Here is an 18,119-nt window from a genome sequence, read left to right on the forward strand (position 1 = left end):
TGGCGACAGTTGCGAATTCGCCACGCGCACGCGTTTCAAAATCTACAACTTCTAATTTCAACATTTTGTCCACAATTGATTGCCATTGATGCCCAAGAAGTTTCAAAAAGATCGATGAAAATTCCTTGGACGAGTTTTCGTCCAAGGAATACCTTACTAAAGGTGCTTTTTTATGAAAATTCAAGATGGCCGCCCCTTCCCAAGGTCAAAGGTCAACAAAACGTCTTTGGTAGTTGTAGAATCGTGTTTGTGGCATGTGTGTGCAATTTCGTGAAAATCGCTTGAACAAAAGTGTCTTTTTCCCATATTGTGAAAAAACACGAAAATCGCCATTTCTCTGAGTTCGCCACAAAATGGCCGCCAAGCCGTAGGTCGTGTGGCCATCCCATAATGATTTCAAAACTTCTTTAGGATATCTCCAACACCCGTGTTTTGGTTTCGTAACTGTATCTTGAAGAAAAAAAAAATCGGCTCCATTTGAGATTTCGGCCCCATTCATTTTTTTTACGGTTTTGCCGACTGTGAGGTCATCGGGTTTGGGGGGGGGGCGTTCACTTCGCCGAAAATTCATTTTGAATTTATCCTATGTGTGCCAATTTTGGTGAGTTTTCGAGTATGTGGCGGGGGTCAAATTTGAGCTCAAAGACGCAGTAAGAAAGAAGAAACGTAATAATAAAAATGAAACAAAGCAGAAACAATATAGAAGTTTGTGCGGTTAGGATTTCCTATGTATTTCAATGCGGCCTGTCTTTTACTATAGGCTGGGCATGTCTTTTTGGCTTTAAACCCTTCTTTTGAGGGCTTTTTGGGGCTTTTTCGTGTTTTTGTCGTCATTTTTGCGATTACAAATTTGACGTTTTTGCGTTGGTGTTGTACGTGTGTGTGTATTTTTGTTGCGTTACACAATTGTCGTGTCGTTGTGTGCTTTGGGCGACTTTTGACCCCATTTATTGGCGTTTAGACGTGTTTTTTTGACGTTTTGGACCTTTTTGAGTGTTCGACCCTCGTAGCAGTTACAATATGGTCCTTGCAGTCTATGACTGCTGCGGGCCATAATTAAAGCTACAAGTAGCATTTAGCGGGCCCGAGCACGTGCGACCGCATGGCACGAGCGACCGCTTGTCAGCTTGGTCAGTGGATGTTGCTGCAGTTGTCTCCCTTGCTGGGACAGCTGGAGTTAAACACAGCAGCTCACGGCTCTGAAGTGGACCCCGTTGCTGTCCCAGTCTGGATGGGCACTGTGGCGATGTTCCAATGGCCAGGCTGGCTCCTGGTATAAAGAGATTCCCAAATACCATTTCCTAACCGCAGAGCCAAGGATGTGTTTACATGTTTAGGTCAAAAATGTGATGGACAGCTTCATGTTGTCTAAACATGCCACCCTGTTATTAATCCAGTTGATATGGTTCTCCATCTGTGTCTAGGTGATAGAAAAGCATTTTTTTTTTTATATTTAGAGCTCTAAGCAAACAAACAGTTGTCTATATAAAAGAGCTTTTACAATTGTGCACTTTTAGCAGGTCTCTGAGTTCATGTGACCAATGTATGGTGGATTTTCACAGACCTTGTTTAAAACTGAAGGTGAGAGAGACTTAGAGAAATGGCTTCATTGTTCTGGAGTACTTTGTTTCATCCACAGAAGAGTAGAATTGGTGATTGATTTTGAAAAGCTGCTGAAAAAAGTATCTTTTTCAAATTGCAATTTCTAACTTGGGTTTTACATTTTGTGTTCCATTTTTTGTGCTTTAATTGGGAAGCATTTGTTATTTGTTTGGTGTTTTTAAGGTTCTGCAAATATACACATCATTTTTTAGAGACATTTGTTATCAGTTGTGTTTGTTGATTTGTAGTTTAATTTCATTGGATGTATAGATGTCGTGTGGGGGGGAGGCTCGAGAGCAGGTAGGACCCAGGCGCAGAGACGGGAGGCAAACGGGTTCAGGGCAAGTGGGTTTATTTAACTAACAAAAAGCGCTGCAGAGCAGGATGACAAAACTAAAAACAAAAACTTACTGTGGCATGGCAAGGGACATGGACGCCAGACAAGAAGACGTGATCAACATGAGCAGAAGTTAATGGACCAGCACAGGAGGAAGGCAGAGACAAGACTTATATACAGACAGGGCAGACAAGACACAGGTGAACACGATTAGGGCAGATGGGGACCAAAGGAAGTAAAACTCAAGAAACATGACAAGACAGGAAACCTTTCAAAATAAAACAGGAAACAGAACCAAACAAGACAGAACAAGAACTAAAGCGAAAAACAAGACAACAAACTGAAACCATGACAATAGAAAGGAAAAGAAGTTCAAACATTGATTATAAAAAAGGATATAAGAGATAAAAAAAAAAGAAAAAGGAAAAGAAAAAAAATAAAATATTGATTTAATTGCATTTTGAATGAATAAAAAACAATGATTAATAGAATCAGAATCAGAATCAGGAATCAGAAAAAGTTTTATTGCCAGGTTCAGTAGAGCGCACTTTACAAAACGAGGAATTTGACTTGGTGTATAGTGCAATTAAGAATAAGTTAAAAATTAAGTTAACAACAACAACACACTATATACAGTAGAGTAAGGTGAATTAAAGTGGGAGCACAGATGGGCTGGGATGGTGGGGCCTGTAAGTGGCACCGACAGTCCTTTGGTGGGCGGGGGGGGGGGTCACCTGGGGGAGTTGGGGTTCTGTTCAGCAGGCTGGCTGCAGTGGGGAAGAAGCTGTTCTTGTGGCGCGAGGTCCTGGTCCTGGTGGACCGGAGCCTCTTGCCAGAAGGGAGGGGCCGAAAGAGATTATGTCCTGGATGAGAGGGGTTGGCTACAATCCTGGCTGCCCGCCTCCAGGTCCTGGAGATGTGCAGCTCCTGGAGAGACGGGAGGTGGCAGCCGATCACCTTCTCTGCTGAGTGGATGACGCGTTGCAGCTTGGCCTTGTCTCTGGCCGTGGCCGCAGCGAACCAGACTGTGATGGAGGACGTGAGGGTGGATTCGATGATGGCGGTGTAAAAGTCTACCAGCATCTTTTCAGGGAGGTGAAACTTCTTCAGCTGCCTCAGGAAGTACATCCTCTGCTGGACCTTCTTAGTGATGGAGCTGATGTTCTGCTCCCACTTGAGGTCCTGGCTGATGATGGTTCCCAGGAAGCAGAAGGACTCCACAGAGGTCACCGGGGAGTCACAGAGGATGACAGGGGGGAGGGGGGCTGGGGCCTTCCTGAAGTCCACTGTCATCTCCACTGTCTTCAGAGCATTAAGCTCCAGGTTGTTAGCGCTGCACTATGACACCAGCCTGGCTATTTCACTCCTGTAGGCCGACTCATCTCCGTCAGAGATGAGGCCGATGAGTGTGGTGTCGTCAGCAAACTTCAGGAGTTTGACAGACAGGTGACCAGCTGCGCAGCTGTTTGTGTACAGGGAGAGTAACAGGGGTGAAAGGACACAGCCCTGGGGGGATCCGGTGCTTGTGGTCCGAGTATCTGAGACGAGCTTCCCCAGCCTCACATACTGCTGTCTGTCCGTCAGGAAGTCTGTGATCCACCTGCAGGTGGAGTCAGGCACATTCATCTTGGAGAGTTTTTAATACTAAAGATGTATGAAAGACATACCGAAAAAATATGTCTTTCAGTGTTTAACTGGCTGTCTTTGGATTATGCATGCCTGAGTAATGGCCATTCTTACTCCTCATCTCTCTGTTCACTGCTTGCTAATTTACATAGCAGGGGTCCCAGCAGGAGGGGGCGGGGTTGTAACACGACTCCTTCAGCAGAGCCAGGCTGAGAGAGGCTTTGACATGTAAGATGTTAGATGTTAGAATGCTAGATGTTAGAATGACCAGTTCATTTTATATCTATGAAAATATTCAGGGAGCTATGGGACATGTTCAGCTATAGGTCTGTGAAAATTGGTGTCGATTGTTGAAACATAAGTTACCATAAAAAAATGTTTGTTTGGAGTCTAGACAGATTTAACACAGGTTTTTGGATGAAAAAGGATTTTTTATAAATCATCTGTTACACTTTTAAGTCTGAAAAAAATATGGAAGGCAGCAAACACAGATCCCTACCGTTTTTAATTTTTTTGTGTTGATATTTGAAAGATAAGTTATGCAAAAAAATAGGTGTTTGCAGTTTTGCCTAAAAAGACGTTTTCGGACCTTTTTGGATGAAATGCTGTCTAAAAGTTCACCTGTAACTTCAATCATTCTGAATTTTTTTAGGAAGCAGTAGCACATAAATGCCTATTAAAGTGTAGTCTTTGGTGCTGATAACCTAAACAGAATTTATGCTAAAAATCTTTGTTCAGTCCAAAATTGCATAGGAAAAACACCGGTATGAAGTTTCTCGTAGACCCTATAGTGCTATCTATCAAAGTTGGAGATTTGTAAGAGGCATCTAACTCTGAAATCTCAGCTTCCTGAGACAAACGGCTGATTTGCTATGAAGCTTTGTTTTATGAGTAAGTGCAATTGACCACTTCCTGTTTGGGGGGGCCTTATGAAGGCACCGTCAGATGTACACCCATGAAATTTTAGATGATGAGAGAGGACCTTTCTGAGTATCTCCAGTTTTAATTTCATGCACGTCGGACGAAGCGCAGAGAAAAGATAGGGAAGAATGCGACAAAAACTGTTTTTTTCAATAAATAGATGGCGCTATGGAGCTCGTCCAGAATTGTCATATCCATGGGTTCAGAAAGGAAACCTCATCATATCCATTGAATTTCAGTGAGATTGGACAACGAATGTGCACGTGAGAGCAACTTTTGTGTGCATGGCGAGACGCCCAACTTCGCCGCTCTGTCACGACCACACCCCCGCATTGAAAGTTATGGCTTTTTATCAGAGTAAACTTCAATGGCTTTTCAACAGGTGGACATCATTTTGAGGTGTGTCGGCTCATCCTACTTGGAGCAGTGATGCTCCAAGTAAAACATGTCATTTCCTTTTGCCAGCAGGTGGCGCTACACCTGTTCTGGATTTTTCCACTTCTGATGTGGTCAGATTCAGACTACAATCATGCATATCAATTTTGGATCAGATTGGATTATGCATGGCTGAGTAATGGCCATTTTCCTTTTCATGGCGTGTTTTCGAAACGACCTCCAAGTTCGACGCGCCGCCACGGTCACAAACAACCGTAAAATCTTAAAAGCTTCACAATTTAACATCGGACATGTGTTTAGTTTACAAAACCAAAGTTTGGAGCCATTACTCCAAAATCTCTAGGAGGAGTTCGTTCTAGAGCGAGGCCTGCAAATGTCCAAAATGAAGCAAAAATGACATATTGACCTCAATATATCAGACTTCCTGTGCGAGTGACAGGTGGGTCCTTTCAGACTTTTTTGTAGGTTTCCATCTGAAGAACATGCCCTGTAAAAATCAAGCTTGTACGTTGAAGCCTATGCGGGGCGTCGGGACAAAAGTCACTGTAGGTGGCGCTATCGAGCCGTTTTTGTGCGCCCATGCCAATCTCCTATAAAATACGAAATTTTTCGCGACTCTTGATGTGTGTGCCAAATTTGGTGAGTTTTGGGGTATGTTAAAGGCCTCAAAAAGGCGACTCTTCCGGTAGAATAATAATAATAATAATAATAATAATAATAATAAACATTCGAATTACAATAGGGTCCTTGCACTCCGTGCTCGGGCCCTAATAATAATAATAATAATAAACATTCGAATTACAATAGGGTCCTTGCACTCCGTGCTCGGGCCCTAATAATAATAATAAACATTCGAATTACAATAGGGTCCTTGCACTCCGTGCTCGGGCCCTAATAATAATAACTCTTACAGATACAATAGGGTCTTTGCACTCCGTGCTCAGGCCCTAATAAACCTAACAGATACAATAGGGTCCTTGCACTCCGTGCTCGGGCCCTAATAATAATAAACCTAACAGATACAATAGGGTCCTTGCACTCCGTGCTCGGGCCCTAATAACTCTTACAGATACAATAGGGTCCTTGCACTCCGTGCTCGGGCCCTAATAATAATAATAATAAACCTAACAGATACAATAGGGTCCTTGCACTCCGTGCTCGGGCCCTAATAATAAACCTAACAGATACAATAGGGTCCTTGCACTCCGTGCTCGGGCCCTAATAATAATAATAATAATAAACATTCGAATTACAATAGGGTCCTTGCACTCCGTGCTCGGGCCCTAATAATAATAACTCTTACAGATACAATAGGGTCCTTGCACTCCGTGCTCGGGCCCTAATAATAATAATAACTCTTACAGATACAATAGGGTCCTTGCACTCCGTGCTCGGGCCCTAATAATAATAATAATAATAATAAACATTCGAATTACAATAGGGTCCTTGCACTCCGTGCTCGGGCCCTAAAAAAGACTTGAGTGTTTTTTCCTGAATAAAGATGCAAATCATTAACTTTTATAACTTTAAAATCATAAAAAGCAGCAGAATTTTGGGGGCTTGGAAGCAAATCTTTGCAGTTTAACACATTCCAAAACGTTGATGCTGTTTTGCAACCAGCGGTGTAAATGACATCATCACTGAAGCTTAGCAGCAGACAGAGGGGCCAGGAACCCGTGCAGGTTTAGACTGAGTGATTGGAAAACCAAGGAGTGAGTACAGAATGAGGAACCATAGAGGGATTGCTAGTGACAATATAAATGAGAAAACTGAAAGGGCAAATAAAATCCAGCGAAGGTTCTGAACGCACTCCAGAAATGACTTTCGGAAGTTACTTATAGGTGAGTTTGACATGCCTCACAGGATGTGGCAGGCTTTCTGCTGTAAATCAAATCAAGGATCCTGGTAATTGTTCTCACACAGAAAAAAACAAAACAAAACATCATCCTACTTCTGAACCACAAAAGGCCCATTCAATGTGTCCCATCAGTCTGACTCAATGGAGGATTAAAGGGAATGCTCAAGATGAATTATGAATCTAATGATTGATGTTTTAGTGTTGATGAGTCAATAAACTAAAAGGAGAAAGACATCAATTTTGTTTTGATTGGGTGAAGTGATGTATAATAAATCAGATACAACAACAAGAGAGACAACACACTTGGTAATGATGGCGGGTGATGACAGAACCTCCATCCTGTCAGCGTGATTTACTGACTGTGTCTCTGTGTTCCTGCAGTTCAGTCAAAATTTCTATTGAAATCAAAACAACAGTTTCACTGCAGACAAAGATTTATGAAACTAGACAAATAAAATCCTTTTCAAAGATCCCTGGTAACAAGGTTCTGATGATAATCTTCACCAATTTGTCCATTTTTTAGAGTCTGGAACAAAACTCGTTTTTTTCTTTCTCAAGTTGTTAGTTAGTGGTTAGTTAGGGTGGTGCAGTGGTTAGCGCTCTTGCCTCACAGCAAGAAGGCCCCTGGTTCAAGTCCCAGCTGGGGGACTTAAACATCAATGGGGGACCTTTCTGTGTGGAGTTTGCATGTTCTCCCCGTGCATGTGTAGGTTTCCTCCAGGGACTCTGGCTTCCTCCTCCCACCTTCCAAAAACATGCTTCATAGGTTAATTGGTCACTCCAAATTGTCCCTAGGAGTGACTGTGAGTATGCATGGGTGTGTGACATGTGTGACCCTGCGACAGACTGGTGACCTGTCCAGGGTGCCCCCCACCTTCCCCCATAAGTGGCTGGGATAGGCTCCTGCAGCCCCGTGACCCCAAAAGGGACAAACAGAAGAAGATGAATGAATGAAGTTGTGAGCTTAGTCGTTCCTCTCCTATCGCACAAGTTGTGCCTTAACCACATCTGGCTTAACAGGTTGATAAGGGCTGTCTGCAGGTATGCAGGCGGCCCGTATAAAAGTTTAAGATGGTAGACCCCTTGGTGAGACCAGAGCGCGCAAATGCTCATGCACATTTTTTCCGTGGGCATGTGCAGGCGACAGGTCGTAGTAAACACTCAAAAACATGTAGTGGTGAAGTAGGTGAGACAGACGCATGTCATGTGGATTTTTCGGTTTTCCAACTCCACCTGAAACCTGTGCACTGTGCCTGCTTACGAGAGCAGCCTGACAATTGAGAAAAATAGGAAATTAGGCAATCAGATCCCATGGGGGTCCAACAGGCACTTACATATCATCTGCACAGCCTCAGTAAAGGAGCCAGTCTAAGGGCACCAGACAACAGCGTTGCATTATTCTGACGAATACTTTACAATACACCCACTACATGCACAACAATTGTACGTTCCATTGTTATTACTCCCCTCAAGTTGGCCATAAGAGCCATAAAGAAACTGCACAACACACCTGCGCTCCCTTTGAGAAGCAGCCCCTCCTCTTTTCAACCCTCCCTGGGCCCAGACAGCCCAAAACGTCGTTAAAGCACCTTTACAGGAGTTGACCCATGCATGGGTGCAGCTGACAAAAGCATTGTTTGTTTATTGTTTGGTGAGCAGATCAATTAATCTTTGAGTAAAGGCGAGACTCTGCTCTTTTATTTAATGCATAAATATACATATTTGTTTGCTTTTGAGGTCACATAAAACTTTCAATTGAGGGTTTTTCTTTGCACCAGAGTGAGAAAAGACATTCTAACGTTACATTCCAGAAAGTCTCATGAGGTGTATTTGTCTCATTATTGGAAGAGTTAGGGACCAAAAGCAATCCAATGTGTAACCTCCCTTTTGTCAATCTCCTATGCAGGCATTGAGTACGACCCAATGTGACTTTAAATCGACTCCTTGCACAATCCAAAGAAAAAATGTCAACGAGTTAACACAGCCTTATGCTTTTTTTTTGGAAAAGGCATGTAAGATTGTATTATACAAATCAAAATTGATGATGTGCAGCAAACCAAACACATTAGTTCTCATTTGATCTGTTGCAAGTAAGAAAAATGACTGTGCCAAACCAAATAAATGACTTAAATTTGTAATGCATCAGGCTTAAATTGACCTCAACATGCCACCTATCAAAATGGGGGCACTGGATAATACAAAATCTTTAAAATAAAAATGTACTCTGTGTCTCCTGAAAATAGCTACCAGTTATCTATATTTTCTCTAAATCGATAGTTAAAAGCAATTAATAGTGATGGTTTTTAATCTACAGGTTTTAACTCACAGGTACACGGTTTCCATTGTAAGGTTATAAAAGAATTGTAGATCCAAATGGAAAAAAAAAAAAAAAAAAAAACAGGACTATTTAAAATATGCTTATATGGGAAGATTTGAACTCAGATAAAAACGTTTTTCCTCCATTTTCCCAAGATTATTCTGTTATTTCAACTAAAATAAACATTTGCAAACAAAAAACTAAGTTCTTCTAAAGTGTTACAACCAAATAATGTTGGAAATATTTTTCAGTAGTAAATTGATCCAAACAAATCAAATCAGGGTTGAATATTTTTTCATAGACTCTAAAAATATACATCCTGTCTTTATTGTAGAAGCCCTTGTTTTTATTTAAAAAAAAAAAAAAGAAAAAAAAATCTGTCTGAAATCTTATAGCTCAGTTTGTGTTGTCAGTCTCTGTAAGAGATGACAACAAACTTTCCAAAAGTTAAATAGAAGGAAATGACACCTAAGATTGAACATTGTCAGTTGTTGCCCTCTGTGTGTCCTCCAACTGAGTGTAGCTATGAGGCGAGTGTTGTAGCTGCACGTACAGCTATTTTCTGAGGATATCAGCACCCTTTTTGGTTCAGAGGAATCTGTGTTTCCCTGAAGTGAGACCTGTTTGGATATTTAAAAAAAAGTTACATTGTAAATTCAGAACTTTTTTTTTTTTTTTTTTACATCTGAAGGTCTTTCCCTTTTTACTTCTCATTTGATCAACACATAGAAACAATGTTTTATTGAGGAAAAAAAGGCTGCCCTTCAGCTTCAGGACTTTGTTATTTATTCTTTCTAAATTGAACAGGAGGTTTTGTGTATTTCAGTTCGAAATGAACAGCAGAATTTGTGCTTGGAAAAATTAGGAGCAAATTCAGGAGCCGTGCCAACATTTTTTTATGAGTGAGTTATTCTTATTCCTTTTCTCTTGTGTATGGATGAAGATTTATAGCCCTTTATTTTTCAAAAGTCATAGTCCCATACACTGTCCCTGGAGTGTCTATATATGAAATCTCTGAGGTGCGTCACTTTGCCCTAGTTGACACTTTGAGGTGTTCCTCTGAGGGACTCAAGGATTTTACTGCAAAAGTTTTGCAGTTTCTACAAGGTCTGCTCATATAGTGAGTAGGGAAAACTAATCTTTGAAATGTGTTAAACTGCAGTCATTTTGTACAAATTTTAATGATACACATAAAGCCTGAATATCAAATCGAACCATCTCAATCTTTATTTATAGAACACTTTTTATTTGTAACATAAATATATCACTAAATGTGTTATTTATCCAAAGTAAAATTGCGAGAATCTTGGAAACTCCTTCAAGTAACACAAAATCCTACGGATGTTTTCCTTAAAACAACAACAAAAAAAAAATGTAAAAAAAAGTAAAACTCTGAGGCACATTATGTCCAAAGCTGAGAGCAAATTATCAACTGTTACCTTGAATAACCAGAATAGAGGTTAAGCACAGTTGAACAGCATTGTCTGGCCTTAGATTGAACAAGATTGTATCTAAGCATTCTGATGAAAATACAGAAATAGAGTAGAGCTTTGGATACAGCCTTTTAACCAAATTATATCAAATGCAATAAATAGCATATAGGTACGGAGTTGGCTCCGAATTGACGGAAAAAAAAAAGCTTTTTCAATTTCTCGTCTAACTTGTTAGTGTTCTGCCTGAAACTTGCATTAGTCTTTCATTTTGGCACTTTTTCCTCCTCATTCGCAATCTGTAGTTTCTGCATCAGTGACGTTGGCTCATTTCTGTTTAATAAAGCTGTGACCCTAAAAAGATTATACAGGCCCTAAGAAAATAACAGGACGGGTGACAGCAGAAACTCCCTGGGATCTACCTGCTTAGCGTCAAATAGACCGAATACAGAGGCCGTAAAATCATGCAGCTAAACTTCCTCTTAATAATTCTTTAGAGGTTAGATACTGGCAGCCGCTTTATAATGCAGAGTTCGGGACTTTCAGTGAAAGCCTCAACTTCAACACAAACCACCCGGCTTGGCTATTGTTGATTTAAGTTTAACTGAATTCGAAATAACCCTATTTTTGACTGGTTGTGAAAGAATACGGACCCATTTTTCATTCGTCACATTGAGATGTAAACTACTTTTAAAAAGGGGGAAACCAAATTTCGCTATTATTACTCAGGTTCTGGAATTATATTTCAATCCAATCTTTTAGAAAACCGTGTTTGTTCACAGAAAATTCAACACACAAAACCAGAAGCATTAAAAAACATTATTAGTTTTGAACGTTCACAGACACTTTTAAATCATCGGTAATAAGCAATATTTAAAAAGAAAAAAAAAGGTTCCTTGTTGTTATAAATGGCTCAATAAACTTCCAAAGACAACTTTAGGAGTTAAACTGTTTTGTCTACTTTACAATTTCAAGAAACATATTTATTCAAAGATGGATTCTAAGAGAAAAGCACATAAAATAAAACCACATAACTATTCCTATTATGTATTTGTGTCAGGTGATGAGGGCTGTGGTAGCGTGAAGGACCCAGAATGCAGAGACGGGAGCACACAGTTCCAGGGCAAGGGATTTAATGTTAACAAAAAGCGCTGCAGAGCAGGATAACAAAACAAAACTCACGGTGGGCAAAACCTGAAAACATGGTAGGAGACAGATGTAACCCTGATTAAGTTTAGATGTTCAATCATACATCTTATGTACAGTACCTTTACTCAGACACTAGGGGGAGACACCCTTTTTGAGAGACGTTTCCTAGAGTGTCAAGGAAGGAGGAAGTTTCTTTTCATTGTTTTTCTTTGATCTGCGACGACACTGCTAGATGACGAGACATCGTGCTTCTTGAAAAAAATCAAATGCAGCTTTGCAGTGATCCAGACATTTGAAAATCGTTTTAAGGATTCAAGACAGAGTGTGTTTGAATGAAGAGATATCTTGGTGAGTTTAAAGTTGCTTTCAGTTGATGTTGAATAAGCTGGCCGAGTTAGCAAGCTTACAAGCTAGCAAGCTAGCGTGCGTACACGGAGCCAAGAAGAGAAATGTTTATTTTATGTTCTGTGTTTACTTTAATGAGAATTTCTATTTAAAAAAAAGCACAATTGCATTGTTAATGTTGAGGAGTAGGAATGTGCAAGATATTATTTTTGAGGATACAGCAAGAAGAAAAACTTGAGTTGGCTAACTACCTTACACGTGTGTGTAGGCTGGTTTTTTCCACGTGCTTCAAGGAGTGGACACGTGCTTCAATGAGTGGACCGAATTCCTCCGGATCTACGCGGAATTCACGCTTTTGCTGTGGCTCCACCTGAACTCAAGCTTACCTGATTTTCCCAGACTTACAGCTTCGAAACCAAAGGAGTGGTAAAGCTTCATTTCCCGTCTCAGGACGTGCAAGTATCATTTTTTTTTAATTTTTCTAAGTGCACTTCTTTTTCCCCCCCCACCTCCATTACTGGAGTCTTTTTCAGTTTTTTCTATTTTTTTCTTCTGAGATCTCAGAATTTAAGGACTTTACTCCATAAAGGGTATTGGTTTTCAGTTACCATTTAAGGTGTTGTTGGATCCAACGGTGATTTATTAAGAAATACTGAATATTATTCTATGTTGTGATTGATTGATTTTTCGGTTCTTTCATTGTATCTTGTTTTTTTTTACACCACACCCATAATTTAATTTTTGTTCTCAATTTATATGTTGATGTCAACATTTTATTTCCATGAAAGGATGTGTACTGAATAACTTGAAAAAAATCTGAATATAGATTATTTTTCCTTTCTACAATTTGATCTGTGTCAAGTGTGTTATTGTGGGTCGGAAGGGTAATTAGTATCTACTACCGCATTCCTCCTGTACAAACCTTGAGTATAAAGAAAGAAGTTCACATTGCGAGCTTAGTTGACCTCCCACCTAGGGTTATCCAGGTAGGCAGGGTTACACAGACATAGACAAGACAGCCAGGGAAGAGACGTTAAAGACGTTACGGACATTACATGAGAGACATTACAGACATTAATGGACCAGCACAAGAGGAAGGCAGAGACAAGACTTAACTACAAACAGGAATGACAAGACACAGGTGAACATGATCAGGGCAGATTGAGACAGCGGAAGTAAAACTCAAGAACATGACAAAACAGGAAACCTTTCAAAATAAAACAGGAAACAAAACTCAAACATGACAGTGACCAAAACGGAAAGCAAAAAACAATACAAAGAAACCCAAGCCATGAAAATTTGCACAGTTAGACTAAAAATATTTTTTGTGGAGAAATTGTATAAAAATCCATTAATGTATCTTCCATCGTTTCATAACTATTTAAATGGTGATTCATATAACAGACCCACCAAAAATGATGAAAAGGAGTTTTGAATGCCCCATAATGTACTGACAGACTTTCCCAGGTGTAGCCAGACTTTGCCCAACAGTACCCTGGGACTCTGGACAAAAATAAACAGGCATGGAAAATGGATGAAAATGTTTGTATTCTGTGTCTTCATTCATCTATTTGAGTTGCTAAAACTATGTCTGACACGTGGTCCAGGAGGAACGCACGAAGAGATGCAGAGATGTCACATTTGATGGGGAGCCTCATTTAAATCAGCAGCAAGCACTATCTGACACAGCTTAGTAATTTATAAGTCAAAGCGTTAATATTATATTGAACTTCAATAAATGCATATTAAAAACAAATCTAACGCTCAGAAAAGGTTTGGGTTTTTTTAACTGATCTTTTTTTTACCTTTTTAATGGGACAAAATAGTCTCAAATTTATTTAAGATGTGACTACAAACTTTTATTTTGTCCAACAGCTTGGCAAGTGGATGGATGTGACTCCATATTTGTCTTTCAAACAGATCACAAAGCCTCAAAGTGGATTTATCCCCTGCAAAGTTAGTATTAGTTTGTATGGTGGGTAGTGGTGGTATTAAGATGTGCTCACATTTTAATCATTTTAAATATAGTGGGAATTTTTTTTGTGTAAATAAGTTTTGACTTTTGTGCTTGTAATTTTCTATCACTTTTGAGAACGCCAGCTTTCTCATACCCAATAGTGCTGAAAGGAGATTGTTCGGCTCACACAGCTTGATGCTAACCGAGTAGGGCTGTGATGCCATATGTGTGGGCTGTAAAACTGGAATGATAATGGAACCTGGAATGATGGTGGAACTGGACATCTGTGTGTTCAGTGTTGCCATTACAAAAGATCATGCCTCCCCCAGTACTTATCTAAAGATGACACAACATATTATCACAGCCAGACTCACACATATCACTACGCCTGAAAAGAAACTAGGTGCCAAAGATGAAGTCATCGTTGGCTTCTTCTTTAGTGATATGCCACTTTCGTTTATTAACTTATACTCACTGTATAATTACATAAGTTAGACCCCCAAATGCTTGGAAAGCAACTATTTACATGGAGCTGTGTTGGGAAAGGACTTTATTTTATTTTACAATTTGGTAACATTAAGTCATATCCTAGGTGTAATTTGGATCAGGCGTCTAAATCTTGAGTAGCCAGTTTTGTTGACAACTGGGGTGCTCTAATTTATTCACCAATTACTGACTTATGTAAAAAAAAAAAAAAGGTATCTGGCCAAATCATATAATCCATATAAAGGTAGGAGGGCTATTAAGAATAGGTTTTGAAGTTGGGTCAGTGCAGACCCCAGGTGCACCTTTGATACTAGCATGTGCCAGTGTGGCACACATTTCTGCTGTGACTGCTGAACTGTATAAATCTAAGCTGACATCTCTCACTGTGTGACAGACAATATGGAAAAGAGAGATGGAGATGTTAAGTGATTGCTATGTAGCATCAAATACACCAACATAAATTAAACCAGAGTACTGAGATTCATAAAGGCTTACCTTTATTAGCAATAAAGACAAAAACAAGCCTTTTTTGTGGCCTTGTTCCTTTAATAATAGGGGTGTAATGATCAATCGACTTAATCTATGAATTGATTTTTATTCCTGAAATCCAACCAGACCGATCTGTCTGAGGCCAGTTGTTAATCAAATCAACCTATACCGTATTAAAATTGTTTCAAAATGAAATAAATCGATTATAATCAATATTGGAAAATATCATGTGGATTGAAACATGGTAGGTTTATTTTCCTATAACATAAAAATGACCAAGTGCATGCAGAGGGCAGCAAACGTGATGGCAGCAAAAACTGATCAAGCCATCAGTTCATACAGTATAGAATGTTCTAAACATGTTCCCTTTGGATTATTTGGTGTGGGCTGAATTTTATGGAATTGAAATGTGGATGGATTTGCCATGAATTATTTTTTACTTGTTTGTTTGGACACATATGTAACCCTTGTGCTATCCTAGGCATTTTACATTGGGAGTTGGGTCATCTAGACCCACTAGACAGTGCACTGAACCCTTTTTCTTCAATGATTTGTGATCTTCACTGGTGTCCATGAATTACATGAAATCTTTCCACCTTTATCCACCTTTGTCATGGTAGGGAGAACAGGTCAAAGTAAGGGGTGGGGTCATCTAAGATAGCACAAGGGTTAATTTACACTTGATTATCTTGCAAGAAATGAAAGGAGTCTGGAAAACTTCACCTGCACAGTTCAGTACAGCTATTTAAGAGAGTCACACTGGTTAAATTCTTGGCTGAAGATGTCCTGAATCAATTTTAGAATCGGATTGAATCGGATCCTTAAAAATGAACCAATATCTCACCGTCACTTTGTGTGCTTGGTGACATGAGTGCCATCGATATAGAAGAAGGATTAGCATCTATCATTTTCATAACTCTTTGTATTGCCAAAAAAACTATTTTAATAAATTGAAAAAACAAGAAAAATATAAACATAAGTCAACACAGAAATCTCCTGTTTGATCATATCAGCTTGGAAAAAATGTCAGCCCAAAGCTCAAGTAACTTTGAAAGAATTCAGTCTCTCTGGTCTCCTGTGGTTGACTCCATGACTTAGGGGGTTGAGGGCTTGGTCGTCGCTGTTCCTTGCCCTTCTGCCGTGGTTTGGGGTGGGGGTCGGGGCTTCCGGTGCCTGGCGGGGGCGGTGGGGGGCTCCGTTGGTCGGGGGGTCGGGTCCGGTGCCTGGGTGGGGCGGGCTGGGGCGCTGCGTGGTCCTCTGGGCTTGGGTGTGGGGGTGCGTGGTGGGGGGGTGGGGTGGTGGTCTGGCTTGGCTTGGGGGGGTGGTCCCTTTGCCTGTGCTGGGGGGGGTTGGCGGGGGGCCCTGCTCGGGTGGGGGGGGCCCAGCGGCGCCGGATGGGCTGCCCATCTGCACCTGGGGCTGGGATCGGCCCTTCCCTGGCTCTGGGACGGGACGGGACAACCCTCTCAGGGCCCCCGGCTGCGGGGTCTGGGGTGGGGTGGGGTGGGGGGCTTGTCGGCCCTGTCCTGTGGGGGGGCGTTCTGGGGGGGAGGGGGGGCCCATTATTAGTACGGGTCGGGGGGGCTAACGGGTCGGGGCCCCCCGCTGAGGCAATCAGTGGTTGCCTCGGCCGGTTGGCCTCCTCGGTCCCGTCGAGGCCTGACCAGAGCTCTTCTAGGGCCGGAGTCTGGGGGTGGGGGCCTGGGCTTGCTCCGGGGGGGGGGGGGGGGGGGGGGGGCGACGCTTTCTGGCTCCTCTCTCTCTCTGTGTGGGGTGGGTGGTGCCGGGCCTAGGGTGTCGGCGCCTCCGGGGGTGGGCCCCTGGGCTGGGTGGCCCTGGCCCCTTTGCTGGGGGTGGGCTAGGGGACGGCTGTTTGACCACCGGGGGACAGTCTACCAGCTGTCCCCAACTTACCCCCTTCCTTATATAACCTCATATTAGGGTGAGGGGGTGGGGGGTCTAGCCTGCGATGCGCCTTGGGGGGGGGCTACTTGGGAGTGGCCCCCCTCCTATGGTTGCCGTATGGAGTGGGCCCCCCCTCTTTCGGTTTTATTTGCACCTTAGACATGTAGGGTCCTTGGTAGGGGGGGTGCTTGGACATCACTGCAAGCAAGCAGCAGATGTCCTCCTGGCACCCTACCCGCCAATTTTAACCGCACCTTAGACATTTAGGGCCCCTTGGTGTGGAGGGTGAGGGGACATCACTGTGAGTAATCAGGAGATGTCCCCTTAGTGCCCTACTCGCCAATTTTAACTGCACCCCCCTTAGTACACACACCCCTCCCCCTCAATATATACATTCAAACATAAACACACACACATGCACACAAACACCCTCTCAAGCACCCATACACGCACACACATTTTACAAGGAAGGTGGGACCTGGGTCCATCTGTCCCCTACCCCTTCCCTGGTGGGGGGTGTGGGCCCCTTGGCGATGGCGGCCGTGTCCCTTGGGTGCCAGCTCCCTGGGCCCGGCGGTGCTCTCTCCGCGCGGTGGGGGGGTTCATATTACACCTGAGCCGGGGGTGTTCGTGTCCCTGGGGGGTGGGTCCTGGTCCTTGCCCCTGGGCGCTGGGCCCCGCCAAACTTCCAACATGGCCGAGCCTGGTCGGGCCATATTCATAACACCCCTTGTGGGCCGCCCTTTTTTCCCCGGGGTTCCCCCCTCCTGGGCGGGGGCGGCGGGCCCCTGCCTTGCTCCTACCTGGACCAACCGTGGGCCGGGTGGGTGGCTGCCTGGAGTGCGGAGCGGGTCTCCCTTGGGGGGTCCTGGCTCGTACCTGGGGTCGGGGCGGGGGGATGCCCGGAACTCCTGGGTGGTGGTGGGGTGCTCGTCTGGGGCTGTGGGCGTCCCTCTCCGGTGGGGCCCTGCGTTGGGCTCTTCCGGCGCGGCGGGGGGCTGCTTTCCTGGCTGGGCTGGGGCGGCGCTCTCTTTCCCTCTGCGCCTCCCTGCTCTCTGGCTCTGGGGGCCTCGCGGCGGTCCTGCTGGCCCTGGCCTGGGTGGCGGTCTTGGTCGCCCGGGGGGCGGTTGTTCCCTGCCTGTTCCCGTGTGGCGTTGGGGGAATTCCGGCTGCCGCTGCTGCTGCGGCGGGGGTATGGGTGTGGGGGTGGCTGGGCGCTCCTCCTCCTTCTTTTCACATTCCACCATCCATTTTAGAAGAACATAAACACTCACCTGAGCACAGGTGTTAGCTCACCTTTG

At 43.0% G+C, this 18,119-nt stretch overlaps 1 long non-coding RNA gene across 1 annotated transcript; it reads right to left on the reverse strand.

The window, feature by feature from the left end:
* Positions 1 to 1,871: 1,871 nt before the first annotated feature.
* On the reverse strand, positions 1,872 to 13,831 carry LOC144983750 (uncharacterized). The gene is made up of 2 exons (XR_013647541.1): positions 13,189 to 13,831; positions 1,872 to 2,207 (listed from the first exon to the last, which is right to left on the reverse strand). It is a non-coding gene; the product is annotated as an uncharacterized LOC144983750 (long non-coding RNA).
* Between the last annotated feature and the right edge of the window lie 4,288 nt (positions 13,832 to 18,119).

Source organism: Oryzias latipes, chromosome 14 (genome assembly GCF_053564925.1).
Source record: "Oryzias latipes strain Hd-rR chromosome 14, Olatipes_Hd-rR_3.1".
Classification (NCBI taxonomy): domain Eukaryota; kingdom Metazoa; phylum Chordata; class Actinopteri; order Beloniformes; family Adrianichthyidae; genus Oryzias; species Oryzias latipes.